Source organism: Ipomoea triloba, chromosome 14 (assembly GCF_003576645.1).
Source record: "Ipomoea triloba cultivar NCNSP0323 chromosome 14, ASM357664v1".
In the NCBI taxonomy this organism is placed as follows: domain Eukaryota; kingdom Viridiplantae; phylum Streptophyta; class Magnoliopsida; order Solanales; family Convolvulaceae; genus Ipomoea; species Ipomoea triloba.
In genome coordinates, this window is record NC_044929.1 from 11956753 (window position 1) to 11964255 (window position 7503).

The window sequence follows — 7503 nt, forward strand, 5'->3', positions numbered from 1 at the left end:
TTATGCTCGCACGACTTAAACCTCATGCGATACGTTTGCACAACGAAATTGTGAATATCATATACTTCCCCTTCCTTCAAGAGTTTCTTGAATATAACCACAAACTCTTTAGGGATTTGTAAATGGATATAAGTTCCCTAAAGAAAGAAAGAAAAAAAAAAGAATATTGTAATGCTCTCCATGTGCAAATATTAAATATGACTACAGTGTTCACTACAAAATGCCAACCACTGCAAAATTTACAAAACATTTTTTCCTCTAATTCATAGAATAAAATTTGGCCACGATATAGGCACAATCTGCTCTCTCTAATTTATATACACTTAATAGCATTTACCTGTGAGTCATGGAGTAAGCACTTCAGTGTCTTTTGGTTGATTGTGGAATGTGGATATTCCCTTGACAAATAACAACGCATTAGCCGGAGTCTAATACAACTCCTTCTCGTCTTGGGAGATAGTGAAAGAACAATATTGTTGAAAGATTTGCGTGACAATACGTTTTACTATTTCGATTTGTGTGAACAGGTTATAAAATTTCTAATTGATGAATGTATTTATAATACGAATAGACGAAGGAATTGTAGTATACGAATTGTATTGGAATTGTAGTATAGGAATTGTAGAATGGTAGACTTCATTTTGTAGTATTGGATTTCGTGTTTTAATAGCAGATTTATTTGATACGAATTGTATTGGAATTGTAGTATAAGAATTGTATTGTTTTAATATTATTCTATTATTTATACGAATTGTATTGGAATTGTAGTATATGAATTGTATTGTTTTAATATTATTCTATTATTTAAATTGTTTTAATGTACAATATTTTGGGCTGGAAGTAAGATTTCGTTTGGGAGGATTTTGTTTTTATATATATAAAGATTTTATATCTTATCAATTTAGTATATTTTGTTATATTAGGATTATATAACATAAGTTAATAAATTTAAAGTGAAATTAAGCTTTTTAGCTATTATTAACTTATATGAATAAGTTGAGTGGGTCCACTTGTTTAATCCCTAATTAAATTTGGTTTACTTTTTCTTTATTTTATTTGTTTACCTATACGTATCTTCTTCTTCTTTTTTTTTTTTTTTTTGAAAACCAAACAACAACGAAACTTCATTAATTTACTAAATCAGTACATAATGCATCACGAATAAAAGGACTGGAATCTATCCAAATCCGACTATACAATCTCAAACTAGCATCCCTAGCTAAAAGATGTGTCACACCATTAGCGGGATATTTTAAAAAATAAAGATAGACATTTGAAAAAGAAGAAAGTAGACTAGTAATATCATTCAAAATCCAAAAGGCGAATGATTCACATCATGCAGCCGAGACACAACAAGCTAAGCATCCGTTTCCACAAGAATATTATCATAGTTTCGAGTCTTGAGCCAACTTAGAGCCTCCCAGATTGCCAGCCCCTCAGATTCTCGAAAAACTGCCCCATCTTTAGCCAAAGCATCGGCTGCAACACAGTAACCACGGCAGTCTAGGAGAACCTATCCTACGCCAAACATATTTGTATCAGGACAGATTGCAGCATCAACATTCACTTTCAAGAGACCCTCCAATGGACATTGCCAACCCAAGACCCCTCACTTCGCACCACAGCACTTGTGTTACCCCTTCCCACACATTGACGCCATTCACTCAAAAGCCCAACACATGCCGCATATTCTCCCTCAAATTCGTACTCCTGCTTTCCCAAACACATTTGTTACGTGCATCCCAAATTCCCCAACACACCATAATAAAGTGTCACGTCTCTCTCTCCCCTAGCACGTGAAATTCCTCCATAAACCACTGCCATAACCCTCCTTTGTCAACCCCAATCCAGTCCCACCCATATGCTGCCCACACTTGCCTAGCATAATCACAATTCACAAGAGAAAAAAACATGGGCAACCGTTTCAAAATGAGTACCACACATAGCACAAAATTGATAATGATTAATTCTTTTTAAACGAATAGCTACTCTTGTAGGAAGAGAATGAGAGCACAAACTCCAAAAGAAACACTTGACTTTTGGAGGAAAAAAATAATTCCACATAATATCCCAAGAACACCCATCACCCACCCTCTCCTCAACCAACAACTAGTACGCAATCTTAACCGTATACCTCCCATCCCCCTCCCTAACCCAAAAACGAGAATCCTTATTAGGGCTCAAAGAAATAGGAACTCTAAGAATCAAAGATTTATTCCGAGGTGAAAAACTATCATCAATCAACTCAATGTCCCAAGCATTATGATCAACATTCATAAGGGAGCTAACAGTAGCATGCTGCAATTGCACACAAGGTAAAGTTTCAACATAAGGGTTATCAAGACAAGGAAGCCATGGATTTCCCCATACAACAATACCCCTACCATCCCCTACCCTCCACCTCACACCCCTACGAAGCAAAGCCCAAGCCTCCTACACACTCTTCTAAACATATGACAGATTACTATGAAAAGCATCATGAAAGAAACGGTGAAGATAGTATTTAGCTTTAATGACTCGAGCCACCAAAGAGTTAGGCCAAGTTAACAACCTCCACCCCTACTTACCTAGGAAAGCCACATTCATCTCATGCATTCTACGAAACCCCAACCCATTAAACCACTTAGGAACACACAAGTCAGCCCATCGCTTCCCAAGAATACCACCCTCACCCTACCTCCTCTTACAACCCCTCCAAAAGGAATTAAAATTCCGCTTCATATCATAACAAATACTCTTAGGGAGAGGGAAAACCTGCATAGCATAGTTAGGAATAGTTTGAAGGACCGTCTTAAGCATAATCTCCCGACCCGCTCTAGACATATAAAGATTTGTCAGAGCACCCATCCTAATTTTAATCCTCTCCTTAATCCACCCCAAGATATCATTCTTTCATCTACCAACTAGCATTGGTAAACTCAAATATTGACCCCCAAGGCTAGTAAACCTAACAACCAACTCAGCACCCACGACTTCCCTATTGCGCCACCCTATATTCTGCCCAAAAATAACCTCAGAGTTAGTAAAATTCACCACCTAACCCGAAGCCGCACCAAACTTACCTAACACGTCCTTGATTACCCCAGCTTCTCTATAATTCACCTTAAAAAAAAGGAGATCATCAGCAAAACAAAGATGACTCATAGAGGGTGCCCCTACAGCAATAGTCACTCCATTTATATAGCCCCCTCCTTCTTCTTCTTTAACAACCTACTAAAACATTCCATAACCAACATGAACAAATAAGGTGATAAAGGGTCCCCTTGCCTAAAGCCCCGACTAGAACGAATAGGGCATCATTCCTTCCCCTCAATAAGTGCACTATACTGAACCGTCGAGACACACTCCATAACCAACGAAACCCACTTACAACTAAACCCCATCCTCAACATAACACGCTCCAAAACCCCCCACTCAACCCTATCATATATCTTACTCATATCGACTTTAAGAGTCGCATAATGATCCCCCTTACTCCCCCTTTGCCTATTTAAAAAATGATTTAACTCATATGCCAACTAGACATTGTCAACGATAGACCTACCCGGAACAAAAGCACTCTGCGACTCCCCAATTCTGTCCCCCCCAAAATACCTTTCAACCGGTTAGCCATAACTTTAGCAACAATCCGATAAAGAACATTACATAAAGCTATCGGCCGAAAATATCCCATAGTTTCTGGATGCGCTTCTTAGGAATAAACACTATACGAGTTCTATTAACCTTTTCTGGTAAACTAACCTCCTGAACCACTCTCCTATAAAAAGAGACAACATCCTCACCCACAATATTCCAGTATATTCTTGATAAAACCCCAAGTTAAAACCATCAAAACCTGTAAATTTTTCAGGAAACAAATAAAACACTGCATCCCGAACCTTCAATTCCGTCACCATAGCAGTTAAACACTCATTCTGCTAATTACTAACCCCTTTGAACGGCACATAAAACCTCCTCACAATCCCCTGGAATAGACTGGATAATATGCTCAAAGTAATCAACCACTACCCCTCCAATCCCTGCCTATCCAACACCTATTCCCCAACCGAATTCTGAAGCCTTCGAATCATGTTTCAACTACGTCTAGCCCGGACTTGATTATGGAAATACTTGGTATTCCTATCACTATCCCTGAGCCAAAACGGCTTTGCTCGTTGCTTCCAAAGCCCATTCTCAACTTCCAATAGGTCCACATATTTTTGGTAGGCAGCTTCGAACTCACCCAAACCCTTAGCATCCCTTCTTCCCCGCAAACGCTCCATCTGTCCCCTACAATGTTCAATATCCCGATGAAACTCCTATTTCCGCCGGCCTCCACAATCCCTCAAACTCACCTCACACCGCCCAAGCCTAGTCAGAATACTCTCCCGTCCTGTATCCATCCAAACCCGGCTTACGGTCTCCCTACACTCTACCTCCCACAACCAATTTTGTTCAAAATGGAATCCACACTGTCGCCCCCGCCCCTCTATTCTAACCAGAACCAAAGCAAGAGGTAAATGGTCACTCCCTCCACACCACTAAGCTCTGGTCGAAAGACCACGGACCCTTGTCAAGAGCGCGAGCTAAATCTATCTCATGGTAAAATTGAAATAGAAACTGGTCAGAACCAAGTTTCCCTAAGCTAACACCCATCCTTGGCCACCACACACTAGCTATCACGTAACGAAACACCGGAAAATGCACCGAGAGATCCGTAACAACACGACCCACTATCGCAAAATGGAGGTCAGTAGCCGAGACATTAGTCTCATCCAATCCTACAATCACACCCTCCTCTCCATCCTCAATCATTAGAGCCGCATACCTAGACAATCAGCATCGGAAGACGATGACATTCTGAAAGTGCTAAAACCCGGAAAAACCAGGTAGGAGACCTCGCAAAAGATGAGAAAAAAGGCTAGATCCATAAACCTTTTACCTATACGTATCTAGTTCCGGCAGCGGAACTAAAAAAAATAAAAAAAAGTATGTATCTAGTGCTTAATTTTATTTTTGTTTTTGTTTTGTTTACGCACAACTGTCAGCGAATCCAAAGGCCAAAGCAGGTTCACGAACGACAGCGAAACAACGCTGTGAAGAGCACGACTTCGTTGGTTTGTTTCGGCAGAAGATTTTTTAGGGAATTAAACAAACTTTTGAATTTGAAGTTAAAGTTGTTAGATAAATCAACTTTAAATGTGGTAAGAGTATTGATTTTAGGAGAAATTGTTGATTTGGAACCCTATAAAAGGAGAGCTATTTTGATGTATTTTGTTGATTGTTCCTTTCATACTCTTAGTATTTTAGAATAGTTTGCTCTATGTCTAGCTAGATTTTCTTAAATTCTTATTCAAGGGATTGAAGTTTTAGTTGTGAATTTAGGGAGGTTTTATTTCAATTAATTTGTTGGATTCATGTACTTCCTGTACCTTTAAAGTTAATTTTTCAGGAAGACTGATAATGAATTAAATTGATAACTTAGTTTGTTATTGTTTTCTTATTCCTATCTATGAGTTTATGATCCGTAATTGGGATAAATAATTAGACCCAGTAGTTTGTATTAATTATATTACCGTGATTAGTACATAAAGGGCAAGAAGACTAAGTTACAGGTTATAGCTATCTCAATATGTGATTTAGGCTTAGTTATTTTATACTAAGGACAAGAAGACCCAGTTTATTCAATAACAATTGTTGGTTTGAATGCTTAATTTGAATCAATTAATTCAGGAAGATCAAAGGATAATTATGGCTATCTTAATTAGTCTTTGGCTAAGTACTTGAATCTAAACTTTATTTGTGAGAACCAATGATCTAAGTCACATCTTTAACATTTCTTTTACCTTGAATCAGAATTCAACTTCCTTGATCTTGTTTACGATTATAGTTTGTTACGAACTATTACTACGAAAATAATATTTCTAGGATAATAACAAACACAAGAACGAAAGGGATAATTTGGAAGGTGGTTAACACGAGTCGAGCGAAACACTCTTTCCTTAAAACTTTATTTTCTACCTCCCAAAAGTGCTAGGAGCATTGTAGCCTAGGTTTCCCAGGATAAAACGTGTTACGATTCACAGTTTGAGCACCCAAACTAATAAACCCATCGAACTAGAGCAAGGGGATGAACACAGTTTGGCAAAGAAAGGAGTAGAAGCAGAGTTTTGAGAGAGAAAATAATTTCTTTGTGAGATTAAATAGCAATTAATCATGGCATTAATCTGATAATTAAATTGGAATTCATTCGAAATTATTTCCTTAACAGATGAATTAAGTCTCTGAACGGTCACAAACTCGAATCGTACACAAGACGAGGCGAGAACACGAGGAGTTAAACCCGAGGTATCCTAATAGCCACGAGTCGTTAAGGCCGCGAGCTATTAGCGTACTAGAATGGCGAGGCGCGACGAATTCGTTACAAAAATTTGGCATAATTCAGCACGCCAATTTTTCGAACAACATTCATGCCCGTAGGTGCCGACGCACACGAGTCAAACCTTTTCAGGCTCATTTTGGGATTTGATTTGCACCCTCCCCCCTACGCGCGAAAGAGAGCCTCTAAGTTACACAATTCACTAAGCCTTAGAAAGGCTCTTGTATAAATAGTGGTGCAAACCCACTTCCTAAACCAATGTGGGACAAAGGCTTACTTAAAGCTTTTCCCTTCTATATTTCCAACTCAAATGGGTCAACTTTGAGAACCAATTTCTCATTCACCCATTATCTGTTTTGAGCGTACAATATATCAATCTCTTCGCCAAACTACGAAGAACCCGAATCCAATTTGACCCGACCCAAATCAAAAGTGGACCCCACATATATTTGTACCACAAAATAGCCACTAAAATTGCCATTTTATGCTATTTTTCCAACATAGTTTACTTTATTTATTTATCTCAAACTATTTTTTCCACTTTGAGTCCTTTTAATTTAAGAAACGAGACTCATTAGTTCTCTTGGGATTAGACCTGGTCTTATCACTACTACAAATTAGTGGAGTGAGCCAGTATTAATCTTGTAAGGCTTCGAAAACCTTACCAATATCGCAAATTACATGCGATATTTACTGCTGTTAGGATGGTTCATTGATAATCTTGTCCTCATACTCATGAGCAAAATAGTCGTGTTGAATGTAGACATCATCACATTGTAGAAACTGGTATTGCTTTGTTAGCTCATGGTTATGTCCCTCAATGTTATTGGTCTTATGCGTTTGAGTCTAATGTCTATTTAATCAATCGTTTGCCTTCTCTGGTCACTCAAAATTTTAGTACATATATAGTTCTTTTTCATAAATCTCCTGACTATTCTATGATGCGTGTTTTTGGATGTGAGTGCTTTCCATGTCTTAGGCCTTCCAATAAGCATAAGATGGATTATAGGTCTGTTCCCTATGTTTTTCTTAGTTATCCTTCATCTTTTGGGGGGTACAGGTATCTTAATCGTACTTCTGGTTATGTCTACACTGCTCGCCATGTTCATTTTAATGAGAATGATTTTCCCTTTCTCAGCACTATA